The sequence below is a fragment of the Mesocricetus auratus genome, unplaced genomic scaffold, assembly GCF_017639785.1.
Source record: "Mesocricetus auratus isolate SY011 unplaced genomic scaffold, BCM_Maur_2.0 Super-Scaffold_100018, whole genome shotgun sequence".
NCBI lineage: Eukaryota > Metazoa > Chordata > Mammalia > Rodentia > Cricetidae > Mesocricetus > Mesocricetus auratus.
In genome coordinates, this window is record NW_024429199.1 from 5,220,384 (window position 1) to 5,241,491 (window position 21,108).

A 21,108-nucleotide genomic window follows, 5' to 3' on the forward strand; every position below is an offset into this window, starting at 1 on the left:
AATAGTGAATGTAAAGAAAATTACCTAGAAGAATATCAGGGACCCTGGATACCAGCCTCAGTGTCCCCTCAGGGTACAGAAGAAGGCTTACAGCAGGAGTGGGATTTCGAAGTATCTCAGGGTGAAATGAACTTTTAACTACACACTTTTCTGCATCAGATTCTTTATTGTACTCCTTGTGCTGTAAAGTTTCCATCTCATATACCCATACTAACAAGTCAATTGTCTCTGTTGATTGCACTGTTACAGCATTTACATATTTATGGGTCATAAGAACAGACTAAGAATCAAACAAGTTGGGACATGCCACCCCTATCTTGAAAGTCTGGAATGTGATCCATATGAAGGACTCCTCTCTTGATCAGATGTCCTGCCAAATAGAAAATAATTACAGGGAGATAACTTCTGAGTCTATCTCAGGGAATGAAACAGAGATTAAACTATGGGAACCAAGGTTACTGATTGTGTGACTGAATTTCTCACTGGAGAACCAAAGAGTAGAGGGGGGAGTGACCCAATATACCAGCCCTTGGTAAATTGTGCTCAATAGATTGAGATTATATGTAATCTTGAGATTACATATACACATCTCATGAGTTTACACACTAAAATGAAAGTATTGGAAGACATCAAGCTACTTCAGCAAAAGTGAGCAACAGTTTTCAGAGTCAATGATCCTGCAGACCTGGTCTGGGCAGGATTAATCCTCCATCAGATAATCAAGCTTCTGGTGGGTTGATATCTGAACACAGTTGCCACCTACTGTAAGTCTCCTGGCACCTGATGGAATAACTTCTAGACAATAAATTCAAAAAATAATTACAAGTGTGTTCAAACAGCTTGAAGAAGACATCAATACATTCCAAGAGAACAAAAACAGAGTTTAATAAAATTAGAAAGTAAATCTAATGTACAAAGTAAGACTTAAACAAATAGAATTGCTGAAGAAAAAAATTGAATTGAGAATATTCTGGAAGTTAAATCACAATAAGCCACGTGAAAACCTCAGTTTAAAGCTTCATTAGTTGAATATACCATAGAGAAATGAGAACCAGATTAGAAGATAAGGTGGAGGAATTGCTCAATCAGTAGCACTCCACAATATTTTTAAAAAATGAACAGAGTGTGGAAGAGTTCTGAGAATCATAAAAGACTTCATCTCCAGATCATAGGTGTTTGGGAATAATCTTTTTGTACACTGTGAATATGTGATTTTGCCAAGGTGACTTTTGGTTTGTTTAATAAATAGTAGAATGGTCAATATGTAGGCAGGGGAGGATATGTGGGATTTCTGGGGAGACAGGAAAAGGTGAAGTAGTTTAGTCATGTGAATTTCATCAACAAAATTAGAACAATTTGGATGTGCTGTATTGAGGAGAGCTAACTGAGCCACATTGCAGAATGTAGATTAAAAGTAATCTGGGTTAATCAAGTTATAAGAGCTGGATAGAAACAAGTCTAAGCTAAAGACTAAGCTTTCATAATTAAAACGTCTCCATGTCATTATTGGGAGGCTGGTTCCTCTAAAGATTGTCTGACAAGAAAGTTTGCTACACATGGATACAGGTAAAGGAGAAGATTAGCACAGTAAAGTGGTGGAGAATACATCCAATAAGTCAGAAGAAAGTAACCAAAACTAGAAAAAAAGCCCATCCAAGTACAGGAGGCCTACAGAATAGCTCAGAGACAGGACCAGAAGAGAACCACCACCATGACATGTAAGTTAAAGAAAAACACAGAATAAAAAGAGATTATTAGAAGTGTGCTGTCATACTGGGGTTTGAGAACTTCCAGTTGCTTAAGTCAGTTGTTTCTGTGGGTTTCCCCAGCACGGCCATGACCCCTTTTCTCATCACCCCTCCCTCTCTGCAACTGTATTCCAGGAGTTTGGCTCAGTGCTTGGCTGTGAATCTCTGCTTCTGCTTCCATTAGCTACTGGATGAAGGCTCTATGATGGCATTTAAATTAACAAGCACCTTTGAAAATAAATAATATTATAAGTAAAATAAAGTAAATAATTAGTGGCAACACAGAGATAGTGGTGACTTCAATAACTCACTTTCACTAATAGATCATCATCCAGAAAAAAACATTGGAGTTGACATCATGAATCAAATGGACCTAAAAAAGAGCTACAGAAAAATTTACTCAAAACTAAAGAATAAATATTTTTAGGGGCAATCCAAAGAACTTTCTTTAAAACTGACTACATATTAGTAAACAATCAACAAACATAGGAAAAGTTGAAATAATATCCTGCATTTTATGTAACCATAATGGAATAAAGCTAGATATCAATACCATTACAAACTACAGGGAATACACAAATGCATAAAAGTGAAACAACATACTTTTGAATAACAACTGAATAAAATAAGATACAAGGAGGAAAATTGAAAAATTCTGGAATAGAGTTTAAATGAAAAACACACTATATTAAAAATCTATTGGACACAATGAAAGACAATCTAAGAAGGTTTGTAGCATTATGTGCCACATCAAAATCTCAAGATATCTCAAATTAATAATTAGTGTATACTAATGGCTTGGAAAATAAGAACAAACAATACCATAACATGGTAAACAGGAAGATCATCAAAATTAAAGTGGAAATTAATGAAATGTAAATGAAAGAATAAAAATGAATAAATGAAGTGGTTGGTTATTTGAAATAACTAACAATATTGGCAAAACTTTATCCAAATTAGGTAAATAAGAAAGGGAATATAGAACTCATTAAAATTAGAGATAAAATGGAGACATTTAAGACACTAAGGAAATACAGAGAATTACGAGGCCACACTTTAAAAACATTACATTCCACTAAACTATAAAGTCTGAAAGAAATAGATGAATTTCTAGATACATATGACATACAGAAGTTTATCCAAATGAAATACATAACTTATAACAGACCCACAACTAACAATGAGAAGGAGTAATTAAATTCTTCCCACTATATAAACCCCAGGGGCAGATGGATCAATGAAGAATTCTATCAGATAACCAAAAGTAGAAATACTACTAATGTGTCTCAGAGTATTCCACAAAATAGAAAATGCAGAAATACTTCTAAATTCTTTTTACGAATCTAGTAGTATCATTATACCAAAATCAAATAAAGACCCAGCAAAACAGGACAATCAATCTGATGAATTCAGATACAAAACTACTTCAATAAAATGCATGCAAAGCAAACTCAAGAAGAAATCAAAATGATCATCCACAGTGATTAACTTGACTTGAGATGCAGAAATACTTCAACACACACAAATTAGTAAACATAATTCACCACATAAACAAGTTCAAGCACAGAAGCCATATTATATGCAGGAAGTGCCTTTGGCAAACTCTAGCATTCTTGATAATAAAAGTCCTGGAAAAGTTGGTATGCAGGGCTATATCTCAGCATAATAAAGGCAGTACAATAATGCCACAGCCAATATCATGCAAACTAGAGAAAGACTTAAAAGATTTCTACTAAAATAAAAAGACAAGGATGTTCACTATGGTGTAGTTCTCCAAGTCTTAGCTAGAGCAGTAAGACAACATAATGAAATAAAGAGGATACAAATAGGAAAGAGGGGAGTAAAAGTAAGTACCCTTATTTATAGATGGAAGGATTATATGCATAATATAATGGTTGTAAAGACTCCACCAGAAAATTCATAAATCTGATGAATACATTAAACAAGTAGCAGGATACAAATCAGCACCAAAAATTGGTAGTCTTCCAATATATAAATAATAAATAGATGAGAAAGAAATAATTGGAACAATCTCATTCACAATAGCCTTAAAATAATTTGGATTACACTGTCTACCATATAAACAAACAGAAAAAGTAAAACCAAATGATTATCTCACTACATAGACATGTAGACCAATGGAATCATTTGAAAACTCTGATATTAACCCACACACCTGTGGATACCTCATTTTTGATGAAGAAGTTAAATTATACAATGGAAAAAAGAAAGCATCTTCAGCAAATGGTCCTGGCATAAATGGATGCCGGCATGTAGAAGACTGAAGATAGACCCATATCTATTACCATGCACAAAATTTAAGTTCAAATGGATCAAAGACCTCAACATTAATCCAGCCACACTGAACCTCTTAGAAGAGAAAGTGGGAGGTACCCTTGAACGAATTGGTATAGGAAACCACTTCCTGAACATAACACTAGTAGCATAGATACTGAGATAGACATAGAGCAAAGGATTACCAGCCTACAATCCACACCACCAGAGAAGCTAGAAAACAAGAAGGACCCTAAGAAAGACATACATGATCCTCTGGAGAAGGGGAAAAGGACTTGATCTCCTGAGCTAATTAGGAGCATGTGGGGAGGGGAGAGGGAGTTAGAAGACAGAGAAAGGGAGAAGAGGAGGGGAGAGGAGGACATGAAGGAGCAGAAAGATTGAGTCGGGAGAAGAATAGAGAAGAGCAAGAAAAGAGATACCTTAACAGAGGGAGCCATTATAGGTTTAAAGAGAAATCTGGCACTAGGGAAATGACCAGAGATCTAAAAGGATGACCCCAACTAACAATCTAAGCAATAGTGCAGAAGCTGCCATAAATGCCCTTCCTGATAATGAGATTGATGACTACCTTATATGCCATTTTAGAGTCTTCATCTAGTAGCTGATAGAAGCAGAAGCAGACACCCACAGCTAAATACTGAGTTGAACTCCTGGAATCCAGTTGCAGAGAGGAAGGAGTGATGAGCAAAGGGATCAAGTCAAGGTTGGATAAACCCACAAAGACAGCTGACTTCAACAAGGAGAAGTTCATGGACCTCAGACTGATAACTGGGAAAGCAACATAGGTGTGTTCCAGACCCCCTGAATGTGGGTGACAGGAGGCCTGGGCAATCTATGTCGCCTCTGGTTGTGGATCACTATTTATCTCTAGTATATGAATGGACTTTAGGAGCCCGTTCCACATAGAGTCTCAGCCTAGACTCACCAGGGAGGGCCTAGGTCCTGCTCCAAATGATATGACAGACTTTGAAAATCTCCCATGGAAGGCCTCACCCTCCCTGGGGAGCAGAAAGGCATTGGCATAGGGGGTCAGTGGGGGACCGTGGAGGAGGGGAAGGAGAGGAAACTTGGATTGACATGTAAAACAAGCTTGTTTTATAATTTAAATAGAAAAAGAAACAAATTAATTTGGAATAAATGCAATCTTAAAAGTAACAGATTGTTCAATGAAAACTTTAAAACACTTATAAAACTATTGAAGAAGATTCCAGTAGATGGCAAGACTTCCAAAGCTATGCATTTGTTATATTAATTTTGTGAAAATATCCATATTACTGACAGAAGTCTGCAAATTCAATTCAACTCAATTCTCATCAAAATTCAAAACAATTCTTCACAGAAATTGAAAAAAAATGCTAAAAGTTCTTATGGAGGCACAAAAGACCCAGGATAGCCAAAGAAATCCTGGACAATACAAAAATGCTGGAGTATAATAATCCTTGAGCTACAATAAAAATGTAACATGGTACTGGCTTAAAAGCAGATAAATTGATAAATGGAATAAAACTGAGAGCTCGGATATTTTTATATCCACCTGGATTTTCACAAAGAAGCCAAAAATACACACTGGAAGAAATGCAGCATCTTTGATAGGGGGTGATGGTGTTGGTGAAACTACATAGCTCCATGTAGAAAAATGAAATAATATCTTTGTCTCCATTCCTGAATAAAACTCAGCACTCAATCAATCAGTGATCTCTTTTCAATTCTGTTGTTGTCATGAAACATTATGACCTAGGGAACTCACTAAAGAAAGTGTTTAATTTGACTTATGGCTTCACAGAAGCAGAGTCCACTAAAGGCTTTTGAACATGTCATATAGAAACTTACTACTGTAGAGTTATTCATATACATATACTAAAAGAGTTTAAATGGAGTTGCATTATGGTGGTGTAAGAATGGATTAAGACTACAGTTTTCTTTTTTTTATTTATCATTTTTTATTTTCATTTTAAATAGCTTGTTTTACATGTCAATCCCAGTTCCCTCTCCCTCCCCTCCCGCACTCCCCTTCCCCCCACCCTCCCACCCTATTGCCAAATCCTTCCACATAGGGGATATCTAGAGTCTGTCATTTTACTCTGGGTAGGGTCCAGGCACTCCCCTAAGAGTCCAGGCTGAGAGAGCATCCCTCTTTGTGCTATAGGCACACGAAGACTGTTTGTATACCAGGGATAGACACTGATCCACAGCTCAGGGCCCCATAGGTTGCCCAGGCCTTCTAGAATTAATGTTCAGGTTGAAAATGTTTACAAATGTACTGTTTATTGAAGGCCATCTCATTCTTAGTTTTTATGACTATAAGCTTTAGCAAAATACTCTACCATCAAAGACTAGAACTCGCTCACACAGAAAATGAAAGCAACAATGCATTCTAAGGGGACTTCCACTATGCCAACGAAGCACACAACAAATCCAAATTCTTACAGACTTTACAAATAAGGTGATTGTTTTTTTCATTTTATGGTCCATGCTCATCTTATTGGTATGTAATTATAAGGCATCTATTTGTAACTTTTAATAACAGAGTATGAGTGTTCTATCTCTTATAGATATATTTCCAGCATTTATTTTTCCATGCAAAGACCACACAGTAAAGAGTATAAGATATTAGCATGTCCTACTCAATGTCAGTCCTGGAAATATGCCGCGCGTAAAGTTCTTTAATTTTTCTTTCAAAGAACCTACGTCAGGAGGAAGAGGGTATAAGACTATAGTCATTACAGTCACATAATATTAGTATCTTCACATATAAATTAGACTCAGAACATCTATGTATACTATGCTCTGGTATTTATTGAAGGAGAAGACTTTGGACATTAAGGAGAACAAGTTACAGAAAGCATACATGGAAGTGAGTCAGTGTGACAAATCTTGGTAGAAGAATAAGATCCCATGAAAGACATAACAGCCTCATATTTCAGATATAATTGGAAATATGTTGAATATTAAACCAATTCTCAGAATGGTAAGAATAAGCATTTAGCTAATTAATTATTTAATTAATCTAACTAATACTTGTGGAGACATGATTCTTGGTCCCAGAAAATAAGAATTAAACTACATAGGAAAAAACCTCACAATATCGTGGAGTTTTATTTTTCTAGTAGCGAAGCACAGAAAACAAACAAAATATAAAACACAAACTTCTCCTGCCAAGATGAAGTAAAAGGAAAGCATTTCAGTCTCCTAACTGAAGTAATCATAAACAATACATAAAGTACCAGTTTTTAAGACACTGAAAACCAGCCAATGAAAGGCCATGAATTCTGGCAGTGTTCTATTTTTCCTCATTGAATTTCTCCCTTTAGCAGTTATTTTCCTTCATTTATTGAATATGTTCTATTACTACCTACTATGTGCCCATTGATCTTCTAAGCACTAGAGATAGAGCAATTGGAGTATGGGAAACAGACAGAAAAATAAAATTGTAAATAGAATGCATAATTTGTCAGAAATGATAAATGCTGTAATAAAGAGGACAGGGCACAAGTTATCTGTGGGGGGATTGTAGACTATTTTAAATGAGGCAAACAGAGAGGTCTTTGCTTCTATAATGTCACTTGAGCACAGATGTATCTGTAATTAAGAGAAAAGCTACATGAGTACCTGAGGGAAAGCCAAACTGACAATGAATATAAGAGATAATGGTGTAAGCATGCCATGTGTTATAGGGGATTTCTTAATAATATCAGATGTATGGTCCAGTATAGATGCAGACACAGCTAACGGAATCAAATTCCTCAGTGTGTGTGTGTACATGTGTGGTGGTGGTGGGGGGGACATGTTGGGCTATCATGGAGAAATTCCAAAAGAATTTGAAACCCCTCATTTGGCAAGGTAAAGGCAGGCACTGGGGCAGGTAGCCAAAACAAACAAATTCAGTGCAACAGGGACTGCTCACTGCCTAAAACAAATCAACAAACTGTGTGATGTGGCTTCCTTCCAGAGCAGATGTAGCTCACAGGCTGCCAACATGAGACAGTCAGACACACACACACACACACACACACACACACACACACACACACACACAGAGACAGAGAGAGACAGAGACAGAGACAGGGACAGAGACAGAGAGAGAGGGAGAACACTACTTGCTTGATTGTCTTCTGATCTCTGGTGGCCAGAGACATTTCAAATCCATTGAAATGACAAAAAAGGAAAACAACTTATTAAAAAAGAATCTGCACATTTGCTCGCTAAGACTTGTGGCTGTTTTGTTGTTGACCATGTCTTACTTGCATGGATGACATGGAAAGTTTGCGTGCTGTTAATATATGATTAGGAATAAGTTATTGCAACCTATTAGAAAGGTAAGGTCAGCTAGGACCTGAGGTGAAAGTACTTTGGAAAAGGGTGCTCACAGGAGTAGCCCAACATAGCAGACTCCATTTTTACTGTGGCAATCTTTAATCAGCAATTAGGGTATAAAGTTAGGATATAAAATGGGTGTCTGGAGGTTAGAGATACTGAGAAGCCCTGCTGGAAACTTCCTGGATATGGAAAGGCAGAAACCGCCATCCAGGATTCCAAACTTCCTTGGAGGATATTGGTATGAATAATCACGAAGAGTCTGGAGCACTGAAAATGGAGCAACCCTGGTGAGAAACTGCAAACCCGTTTCCAACCAATTAAAGACCACTCTGGATGAAGGTAATTTTCTACCCTAATGGCCAATTGGGAAGAAAATCACATATGTCAGTGAAGATAGCTGCAATCAGAGCACTGGAATATCTCTGAGAACTTTTCAGCTTTTGTTTTAGGCATTCAAAGAAAGAGTACCAAGACTCAAGCAAAAGGAAAGAAAAGAAAAATTGGGAGATTTGACTTAAGAGTACAGAGGCACAGGTGGGTTAAAACCACACTAACTTTCCTTGTTGTTTAACTAGGGCTTGACAATCTGTCCATTTTTGATTCTGTGGGCTATTCATGTCTTTCACAATGACTCAGCATTCTAAGAAGACTTTATTTATTTATTTATTTATTCGTTTATGTATTTATTTATCTATTTATTTTGGTTACTTGAGGCAGGGTTTCTTTGTGTAGCTTTGGAGCCTTTCCTGGCACTCTCTCTGTACACCAGGCTGGCCTCAAACTCACAAAGATCCACCTGCCTCTGCCTCCTGAATGCTGGGATTAAAGACATGTACCACCACCACCAGGCAATCAGCATTCTAGTTGTAACACAAAAAGCATTGTAGAAAAAATTGCAAATGAGTGGAAATAGCCATGTTCCAGCAAATTTCTGTGTTATTCTATTTGCTAACTGAACCTTATTCTGTTCATTGAGCTAAAATTTATAGCAATTAAAAATAGATACAGGGCTCTTTCTGCAACACAGGGAAGACACTGTGAGCTAGTAGCAACTTTGCCTTGATGGTTTACTAAAGACTTTGGCATATTGCTGAGGGAGCAGAGTGTGCAAACAAATGTGTCAGAGCTTAACTGCTTGGATTCAAGGGATAGCAATTAGAAATACATTAAAATGTAAAGCGTCTAAGACAACTGCCTCTCAGGAATAATGTGCAACAGCCCTGTAAGAAAACCCCAGTGAGACAGAGAGGCCAGAAGCATCATTATGCTGCCAGAACTACAGGCAGTGGAGAGATATACTCTCTCTATATGATCTGAGTAAGAATGATCTCATAGCCAAGGAATGCTCTGGTGGAGGGTTTTGTGAACCAGAAATTGCCAGATCAAATAAATTTATAGCCAGGGGGATGAAATAAATGTATACCTATAAAATAAGTGAAGCTGTTCAATAGGAACTGTTAAAAACAACAAAGGGGGATCAAGGGGATACACATTGGGAAGGAAGAGGTCAAACTTTCACTGTTTGCAGACGATAAGATAGTTTACATCAATGACCCAAAGAACTCTACCAGGGAACTCTTACAGCTGATTAACACCTTCAGCAAAGTGGCAGGCTACAAGATCAACTCAAGAATATCAGTAGCCCTACTATATACGGATGATAAAAGGGCTGAAAGAGAAATCAGAGAAACATCACCCTTTACAATTGCCACAAACAACATAAAATACCTTGGGGTAACGCTAACCAAACAAGTGAAAGACCTGTATCGTAAGAACTTTGACTCTTCAAAGAAAGAAATTAAAGAAGCCCTCAGAAAATGGAAAGATCTCCCATGCTCTTGGATAGGTAGGATCAATGTAGTAAAAATGGCAATCCTGCCAAAAGCAATCTACAGATTCAATGCAATCCCCATTAAAATCCCAGCACAATTCTTCACAGACCTTGAAAGAACAGTAACCAATTTTGTATGGAAAAACAAAAGACCCAGGATAGCCAAAACAACCCTGTTCAACAAGGCAACGTCCGGAGGCATCACCATCCCTGACCTCAAGCTCTATTATAGAGCTATAGTCCTGAAAACAGCGTGTTATTGGCACAAAAATAGACAGGTAGACCAATGGAATCGAATTGAAAACCCGGGTATTAACCCACACACGTTTGAACATCTGATCTTTGACAAAGAAGCTAAAAATATACAATGGAATAAAGAAAGCATCTTCAACAAATGGTGCTGGCATAACTGGAGACTGGCATGTAGAAGAATGCGGATCCATCCATGTTTATCGCCATGCACAAAAAAGTCCAAATGTATCAAAGACCTCAACATTAATCCAGCCACACTGAACCTCTTAGAAGAGAAAGTAGGTGGTACCTTTGAACAAATTGGTACAGGAGACAGCTTCCTGAACATAACACCAGTAGCAGAGACAGTGAGATCAACAATTAATTAATGGGACCTACTGAAACTGAGAAGCTTCTGTAAAGCAAAGGACACAGTTAGCAAGACAAAAAGGCAGCCCACACAATGGGAAAAATATTCACTAATCCCACATCTGACAGAGGGTTGATCTCCAAAATTTACAAAGAACTCAAGAAGCAAGTCTCCAAAACATCAAAGGACCCAATTAAAAAGTGGGCTGCAGAACTAAATAGAGAGTTTTCAATAGAGGAGTCTAAAATGGCTGTGAGGCACTTGAGAAAGTGCTCAACATCCTTATCCATCCGGGAAATGCAAATCAAAACAACTCTGAGATACTACTTCACTCCTGTCAGAATGGCTAAAATCAAAAACATCAATAACAATTTATGCTGGAGAGGATGTGGTTAAAGGGGGACACTCCTCCATTGCTGGTGGGAGTGCCAACTGGTTCAGCCACTTTGGAAATCAGTATGGAGATTACTCAGAAAAATGGGAATGAACCTACCACAAGACCCAGCCACTCCACTCTTAGGCATATATCCAAAAGATGCCCATTCATACAACAAAGATGTCTGTTCCACTATGTTCATAGCAGCTTTATTTGTAATAGCCAGAACTTGGAGGCAACCTAAATGTCCCTCAACCGAAGAGTGGATAGAGAAAATGTGGTACATTTACACAATGGGGTACTATTCAGCAGAAAAACACAATGGAATCATGAGATTCACAGGCAAATGGATGACACTGGAAGAAAACATCCTGAGTGAGGTAACTCAGTCACAAAAAGAGAAACATGGCATGTACTCTCTCATATATGGATTTTAGACATAGATCTGGGGAGTGCCAGCCTACAATCCTATGGCCAGAGAGTCTGGGAAACTGAAACTTTATTTAGTGGCTGATCAAAGAAGAGGCAGACTCCCTGGGTTAAGTACTGAGCTGAACTCAAGAAAGCCAGTAACAGAGAGGGAGGACTGCTGATCAAAGGGATTAAGCCTAGGCTGGTTTAACCCCCAGAAACAGCTGACCAGACAAAGGCTAACTTTTGAATCCCAGGCATCAGCCTGGGAACCCAGCATGGGACTGATCAAGACCCCCTGAATCTGGGTGTCAGTGAGGAGGCCTAGGTAATCTATTCAGCCTTGGGCAGCAGATCAGTACCCATCCCAAGTATACACACGGACTTTGGACTCCCATAGAACAATGTGAGGTACACTCTCACCCTGAACTCTTGGGGAAGGGTCTAGGCCCTGCCCTATATGAAATGACAGACTATGGACACCCCCATGGAGGGCCTCACCCTCCCTGGGGGAATGAGGGGATAACGGGAGGGGGGGTTGGGGGGAGGGCACGGGAGGAGGGGAGGGAAAGGGAGAGGGACCTGGAACTGACTTGTGAAGCAACCTCGTTTCTTATCTAAATTTAAACTGGAAAATAAAATATAAAAAAATAAATACAAGCACAGGTTAAAAAAAACAGCCAGTGAGCAACTTGGAAGGCAATTTGTTATAATAGGAGCACACAGGAAGCCCTAGCAAACTAAAAGGGAAATATGTAACTCAATATCCTTGAGTTAACACATTGACAAATGTTTCCTACTCCAAACCAGAGTCATCAGAATATACAGCTTTGCCCATGACAGATGCTGAGCATATCTGGTCATCAATATTAAAATAATTATCTATTTTACCAACTTGCCTTTGGTTGACTCAACTATCTTGGAAATAGTTTTATTAACAGGCTGCAGGGTGTGTAGAACTTTGGATTTATAACAGTTGCTCGGCTTTTGACAAGATGCATGCTGACATGTCTGGTGGATGTTCCTCAGGAAATGTTCCTTAGAGGGGAGACCACGCAGGGACGGACTGAGGGGTAAAGGTTTCCCCACACCACAGTTTCTCTGAATCTTCATATCAACGTAGTCCCCTATTCAGGTGAGGATTTCACTAATGGTTTCTCCTTTTCTCCCTCCTGCTTCCTTGCTCCATAACATTCCCTTCCTTGCCCTTCTGCTTTGTAAGTACAGGAACCCACCCCCACCCCTGAGCCCTTCAGCAGAATTCTCTTCCTTGTGGTGAAGATTTTCCTTCACAGAACTGCATCAAGCTGAGTAGCTATTCTGCTTATTTTACTACACAGCTCACTGTCCTGAAACACAGCCTTTTGGGTTTTATTCCCTCATAAAAAATGTAATTTGAGAATTGTGATGGGAGCTGCTTATTTGGTTGTTAACTTGAACACATGAAAGCAGAACCTGGAGTCTCCTAAAGGCGATCTTCCATGTTTATCAAATGGTGCTAGATTTAGCTGTGGTAGTTACCAGGCTGGGAAAACTCACAGGAGTCAGCTGTGCTCATTTTCAGAGACTGGAGGGAGACCTTCAGCAATCCCTCATTTCTGTTGGTCCTGGTAGTAGAGCACCTACTGTCTTCCAGGATGTCTTTACAGAGAAGCCGGTATAACCAGCAATGTTGAAAGAGACAGTGCATTTTCTGGAGAAAGGTGGGAACAATGATGAATTATTGAAGAGGGGCCTTTATGGGAAAAGTTTGTCCTCATCCTCAGTCTTTTTCACCACAATGTTCTCATTCACCCCAGGACAAAGGTCATGGAGCAATCCGAACATTACTACAGACTGACACTTGAAACTGTGAGCCAAAATAAATGTTGCCTCCTGTAAATTGTTATTTCAAGCAGTTTATTTTATACTGTCAAGAAAATGAATCACACAGTCAAACAAGCTCATTTTCTTATTAGTTATATTTTACCTCTTTATGGTTCAAAAATAATGGCAAATTGAACAATTGAAGTCATTCTAAGTGGAAGCATGTGTGTGTGTATACATTTTCAACATAGTATTTTAAAATATAATCCACCTGGCATCTCATCATACAGCCTGAATTATGTTATGACTCCCAATTGTGCTTTGATTTTTGATTCATCTTTGAGCTCACCTATTATTTCTCACATTAGTATATATCCTTTTTTGGAAGGTACTTTCTTTTAAAAATTGCAGATTTTTAAAACTGTGAATTGTAGTCTTGTTATCCTTTGCTTTTATTCTAATGTCCACATATGTGTGAGTACATACCATGTTTGTCTTTCTGGGTCTGAATTACCCCACTCAGGATTGTTTTTTCTAGTTCCGTCCATTTGCCTGGGAATTTCAAGATGTCATTGATTTTTACCACTGAGCTATACTCCATTGTGTAAATGTATCACATTTTCTTTACCTATTCTTCAGTTGAGGGGCATCTAGGTTGTTTCCAGATTCTAGAGGTTAAAAATAGTGTTGCTATAAACATAGTGGAACAAATGTCCTTTAATCCCAGCACTCCGGAGGCAGAGGCAGGCAGATCTCTGTGAGTTCAAAGCTGGGCTGGACCGTCAGCCTCCAAAACAATACAGAGAAACTCTGTCTCATAAAACCAAACAACAACAACAACAACAACAACAACAACAAAACGAACCCCATACCGATTTCCAAAGTGGCAGTACAAGTTTACACTCCCAGCAGCAATGGAAGAGTGTTCCCTTTACTCCACATCTTCTCCAGCATAAGCTGTCACCAGTATTTTTGATTTTAGACATTCTGACAGGGGTAAAATGGTACCTCAGAGTTGTTTTGATTTGTATTTCCCTGATGGCTAAGGATATTGAGCAATTCCTTAAATGTCTTTTGACTGCTCAGAATTCTCTGTTTAGATTTGTAGCCCATTTTTAATTGGATTGCTTGGTATTTGGGTATCTAGTTTCTTTAGTTGCCTATATATTTTGGAGATTAGCCCTCTGTCAGATGTGAGGTTGGTGAAGATCTTTTCCCATTCTGTAGGCTGTCATTTTGCCTTATTGACTGTGTCCTTTGCCTTACAGAAGCTTTTCAGTTTCAGTGAGGTTCCACTTATTAATAGTTGCTCTCAGTGTCTGTGCTACTGGTATTATATTTAGGAAGTTGTCTCCTGTGCCCATGCATTCAAGGCTACTTCCCACTTTCTCTTCTATTAGCTCCAGTGTAAACTGAATTTATGTTGAGGTCTTTGATCCATTTGGACACGAGTTTTGTGCATGTGGATAGATGTGGATATATTTGCATTCTTCTATATATTAACATTCTGTCATGCAAGTACCATTTTTTAAAAGATGATTTCTTTTTCTAGTGTACAATTTTAGTGTCTTTGTCAAAAATCAAGTGTTCATAGGTGAGTGGAATAATATCAGGGGTTTTCAATTCAATTCCATTGATCCGTGTGTCAGTTTTTATACTACTACCAAACTGTTTTTATTACAATAGCTCTGTAGTAGAACTTGAAGTCAGGCATACTGATGTATCCAGAAGTTCCTTTATTGTACAGGATTGTTTTGGCTGGGTGTTTTATCTTTTCATATGAAGTTGAGTATTTTTCTTTCAAGGTCTGTGAAGAATTGTCTTGCTAAAGATAATCAGGCTGCAATCCACAACCCCAGAGACGCAAGGTAAAAAGGAGGACACTAAGAGAGACACACATGGAGGGCCCTGGAAAGGGGTATAATTGAGATGTCTGTGTAAAGTGGGGTGGGATAGAAGTGAGTGGACAGGGAATGGGAATTTGAAGGATGAGGGATTGAGAAGGCCAAGTTGGGGAAAGGATGGAGGGGGAGCATAATGAAAGAGAGATGTTGATAGAGGGAGCCATTATAGGGTTAGGGAGAAACCTAGTGCTAGAGAGATTCTCAGCAATCCACGGGAATGACCCCAGCTAAGCAATAGTAGAAAGGGTGCCTGAATGGGTATTCTTCTATAATCAGATTAGTGACTACCCTAATTGTCATCATAGAACCTACTTCCAGTAATTGATGGAAGCAGATGCAGTGACCCACGGACAAGCACTGGGCTGAGCTCCTGGAGTTCAGTTGAAGAGAGGGAGGTGGCGATATGAGCAAGAGGGGTCAAGATCATGATGGAGAAAACCACAGAGACAGATAATCCACGCTAGTGGGAGCTCATTGACACTGGACTGACAGCTGCAAACCTGAATGGGACTAAACTAGGCCCTAAGAAGAATGTGGGAGACAGTTATGTGGTTTGATCTGTTGGGGGAGACCCTGTCAGTGGGACCAGGACTTATCCCAAGTATATAAACTGGCTTTTTGTAGTCTGTTCCCTATGGTGGGATACCTCGCTCAGCTCAGCCTTGATACATGGGAGAGGAACCTTACCTGTTCTGAGGAGTGGATGAAATGTGGTAAGTGGATAGGTGAGGATTGGGAGAAGGGGAGGGAGGAGAACTGGGGTTCGCATGTAAAATCAAAAAAGAATTAAACAATAAAAGTTTATGGTCTCCCAAATTAAGCTAACCCTTCACTTAAATGTTTTACAGATTTTAAGGCACACAGACACACCCCACTCCTTCAGTTTTGTGGAATGTTTGCTTGGAAGGTAAGAAACTGTCACACAGGGTAAAGAATCAGGTCTCAGTTAAGGTGGAGAGCTAGGTTAAAGCTAAATGACAAGGAATAAAGAAACCAGACTTGCATTATGTAGAGCTTGTTTGGGTTTCTTCCTACTATATCTGCATGCTGCTCTACATAAGTGCAAATTACAGAAGTAAGTATTGTAACGTTTCAATTCTTCTTAATGTACAAGCTAGTCTTTCCTTTGTAGTGGTAAGTTTGACTATAGTACCAAAAATTGAGCTACATATTCAATATAATCTCCATGAAAGTATAAAAGAAAAATTTCCTACAATTCAGGTGGAAGCACTAGGTACTCTGAATGGTTCAAGTAGTTCTTAGCACAAACAACAATCCTTGAAATTGCATACTACCTGATCTTAAACTATATTACTAGAAACATAGCAATAAAAGCATCTTTGTACTAACACAAAAACAGACAAGTCTACCATAGTTTATAGAGTAGAAGTCCTAGAGACAAACACAGCTGCACCACCTAACTTTTGACAAAGATTTAAAAAGTATACACACACACACAATGGTGAAGAGTCATCATCTTTAAGAGTGAGGGTGGGAAAACTGAATATCCATATGAAGATGGACAACAAATTAATGTAATTTTTCCTTCATCTTAATTTTCTCTTGAGCATTTCATACTAATGTATTAATCATATTAATTCCCAACACCTTTCAGACACATACACTTTCTTTTCCTATCCAAGAATACTTTATATTCTCTTAAGGAAAAACAAAAACCAAAACCCATCTACTGAGTCTAAATTTTACTGTCCATACACTCTTTGGTGTGTGACCATTCGCTTAACCCATAAACAAATTAACTGTAAGTGAATCAAAGACCTGAATTATCAGCCTGAAAGTAACTAAAAGATGAAGACAGATTATACAAATTAGTAAAATTAGAGGTAGAAATGGGGATGAAACCATAGGCACCAAGGATATCAACAGAATCATAAGGACATACTTTTAAAATGTGAGCTCTATCAAATTGAAAAACATAACAGAAATGTATGCATTTTTTGATATATACCACCTATCAAACTCAAATCAAGATCAGATAAGCAACTTAAACAGGTCTCTAACCCCTAGTGAAATAAAAGCAGTAAATAAGTTGCTTCCATCCAAAAAAAATTGCCAGTGTTAGATGAATTCAGCACAGAATTCTACTAGACTAGAAGAATTAGTGGGAATGTTTCTCAAATTACTGCACAAAATAGAAAGAGAAACAACATTTCCCAATTCTTTTTATGAGGTCTCAATTATCTTGATACCTCAAATACATAAAAAAGAACTCAACAAAGAAAGGAAATTTCAGACCTGTTTCTTTATGATTTTCTTGCAAAAATTCTCAATAAAATGCTTGTAAAATCATCTACTAACACATCAAAAAGATAATATACTATGATCAAGTAGGCTTCATCCCAGAGATGCAAGGATGATTCAACATACATAAATGTATAAATGTAATCCACCACATAAACAGGCTGAAAGAAAAAAAGGCCGCATGATCATTTCACTAGATACAGAAAAGGCCTTTGACAAAATCCAGCATATCCTTATGATAAAAGTCCTAAATTATGGATACAGTGATATACCTCAACATAAGAATGATTTATAGCAAATCCACAACATCAACCTAAGCAGAAAGACAGTCAAAGCTTTTCCACTAAAATCAGGAACAAGACAACAATGTCTATTCTCTACAAATCAATTCAGTGTAGGAATTGCAGTCTTAACTAGAGCAATAAGACAACTCAGAGGGGTATAAGGAGATACAAAGTGGAAAGGAGAAAGTAAAAATATTATTTTCAGATGATATGATTTTATATATAAAAGGGCCTAAAAATTTCACCAGGAAATTTCTAAAGGTGATAAACACCTTCAACATAATAACACACACACACACACATACACACACACACACACACACACACACATAGAGTAGTCTTCTTACAAATAAATGACAAATGGACTAAGAAAGAAATCAGGGAAAGAACACCTTTCACAATAGCCTCCAAAATATCTTGGAGTAACTCTAACCAAGGAAATGTAACACTTGTATAATAAAAACTTTAATACATTGAAGAAGATATTAGAAGACAGAAAACTCTCCTGTACTCAAGGATTGATAGGATTAGTATAGTGAAAATGGCCATCCTTCCAAAAGCAATCTACAGATTCAATACAGTCCCCATCAAACTACTAACATGATATTTCACAGAACTTGAAAGGATAATGTTCAAGTTCAGTATAGTTAAAACAATCCTAAATAATAAAAGAATTGCTGGTGGTATCACCATTCCAGATTTCAAGTTGTACTACAGAGCTACAGCAATAAAAACACCATTGAACTAACATAAAAAATACATCGATCAATGAAATAATTGAAGACCAAGCCATAAGTTCATACACTTATGAACACCTGACTTTTAGCAAAAGGATCTAAAATACACATTGGGAAAAATACAGCATTTTCAACAAATGGTGTTGGGAAAACTGGATGACCTTTGTAGAAGGGTGCAAACTGATCCATATTCATCATGCTTCATAAACATTACCTTCAAATGGATCAAGGACCTTAACATGAGATCAGATACCCTGAGGTTGATAGAAGATAAGATGGCAAATAGCCTAGAACTCATTGATACAGGAAAAGACTTTTAAAACAGGACACTACAAATACAGGAAAGGTACTAAGATATCAAAATTAATAATTAGACCTCATGAAACTGAACAACTTCTGTATGGCAAAGGACACTACCATTTGCACAAATTGTCAGGCTACAAAATGGACAAAGATACCATGAACTGAAATAACAGACATTAGAAAAACAATCCAATTAACAATGGGGTACAGACTAAACAGAGCTCTCAAAGGGAAAAGAGAAAGGGCTGAGAAATACATTTTAAAGTGTTCAAAAATACTTAGTTATCAGGGAAATGCAAAAAAACTACTTTGAGATTCCAGTTTACACCATTAAAAGTGGGAAAGAACAATAAAACCAATGACAGCTCATGCTGTTTAGTATATGGAGTAAGAGGAACACTGAAATTTCAAACCTGTTCAGTCACTATAGACATCAGTGTGCTGGTTATTCATGAAACTTAGAATAGATCTATCTACTTACATCATTCTTGATCATATAACCCAAGAATTCTATCTTACTACAATGTTACTTGCTACTCCATGTTCTTTGATGTTCTACTCATAATAGGCAGTATTTGGAAACAGTCCTGATATCCATCATCAACAGATAAATGGATAATGAAAACTTTGTACATTTACAGAATGGGATATTATTCAGCTGTTAAAAAGAAAAGAAAAAGTCATAAAATCTGCAGGTAAATTGATGGGCTAGAAAAAAATCATGCTGAATAGGTAACCCAGATCAAAGACAAATGCGGTATGTAATCTCTTATATGTGGATGCTAACTTTTAAGCCTTCAGTAGTAATGCTGCTATCCATATAATCACAGAGGTTAGGTATAGAGTAAGGGAACAAGAAGGAGGGAAGGAACTCCTAAGGTATAGGAAATGAAAAAAAGTTATGGAGAGACAATGGGAAGACTGGATTAGGAGGATTAAATGGAGAACTGGAGAGACAAGGGATTGTGGGGGGTATAACTGGAGAAATAACTAAAACTAAGGGTCATTTTGGGAATCATTTGGAAACGTACTATATAAGAATATTCATATATATATATTTATATGAAATAAATCTAAATAGAGTCATCATAAGATTGGAGAGACAAAGACCCAACTAGCTCATTGTCAATGACAAATAAAATCTCCATTTTCAATAACTGGATTTCTAATTGAGTTGTTGACCATATGGTACCCATGGAAAACCCCTAGAAACTTAGGCTCTTCTAAGACTATTGGTTCTTCTCTGGTTATAAGACTGTATTGCTGAAGACATATCCACATGTCTCCTTGAACACAGAGAAATTGAGTTGGTGCTTAACTGGAGCCTTGACCCCTTCTGACTAGTGGTCATGGCACTAAGAAAGCACTCTGTGTACTATCATAGGAGAAAGGTAAAACCAACCCAATTACAACCCCTGAAATCTAAAATGGTGATCTGACTGCACAATATATTGGTTCAATAGTGACACAAAACTTGTGGGAGTAACCAACCACTATCTGATAAGATTTAAGGATCGCTCCATCAAACAGAAGCCATGCTAGATACTGCTTGACAGCCATAGATAGGCCATGGAGCTAGGGTAAAACTAAACACTACTGTTCTGTTAAAGAAATATAGCAATAAAATGAAACATTTTACTATACTCATAGATATATCAGAGTTTTGGTCAGCCATTGTCATAAAAGTTCCTTTTGTCAGTAAATGTGAACAAAGTAGTGTGTGCCTATACCCTGTGCAGAGTGAGAAACCTTGAAGAACTCAGTGATAAATGGGATGTCTCCACCAAGTCACTCCGCAAATGGCTTAGGGAACTCTGTGGAAGAGGAAGAACAAAGATTATAAGCGCCAGGAGGGATGGAAAACATGACATTCTATACACCTTAGGGCTGATGCACATATGAACTCACAAAGACTTCAGGAACATTCCCAGGATCTGCATAAATCTGAGCCATGTAGAGTCCCATTGCTGAGAGTGAGAAATGGAAACAAGCCTTCATCACTACCCAGAAGCCATCTCCAGTTGACAACTGCTTACAGAAGAAAAATTAGTTTTCTCCAAAATGGTCTTACCATGTACACAAACCACACTTGAGGCCCGATTCCCAGCAGTAGATGGCAAGCACAAAATAAACTCAACGATGTTTTACGAGATGTTTAGCTTTGTGTTTCACTGGGCATGTTTTACATGTACTTGCCTTTTGCGTACATGTTACGGTTTCCAATTTTGTG

General features: G+C 37.8%; 1 long non-coding RNA gene across 1 annotated transcript in view; it reads left to right on the top strand.

The window, feature by feature from the left end:
* LOC121132861 overlaps positions 1-21,028 on the top strand; it is a 103,791-nt gene extending 82,763 nt beyond the window's left edge. Inside the window, exons 5-9 of the long non-coding RNA XR_005869546.1 lie at positions 12,612-12,717; positions 15,194-15,256; positions 15,917-16,005; positions 16,141-16,199; positions 20,618-21,028. This is a non-coding gene — a long non-coding RNA (uncharacterized LOC121132861). The remainder of the gene's footprint in view (positions 1-12,611; positions 12,718-15,193; positions 15,257-15,916; positions 16,006-16,140; positions 16,200-20,617) is intronic.
* The last annotated feature ends 80 nt before the right edge of the window (positions 21,029-21,108 follow it).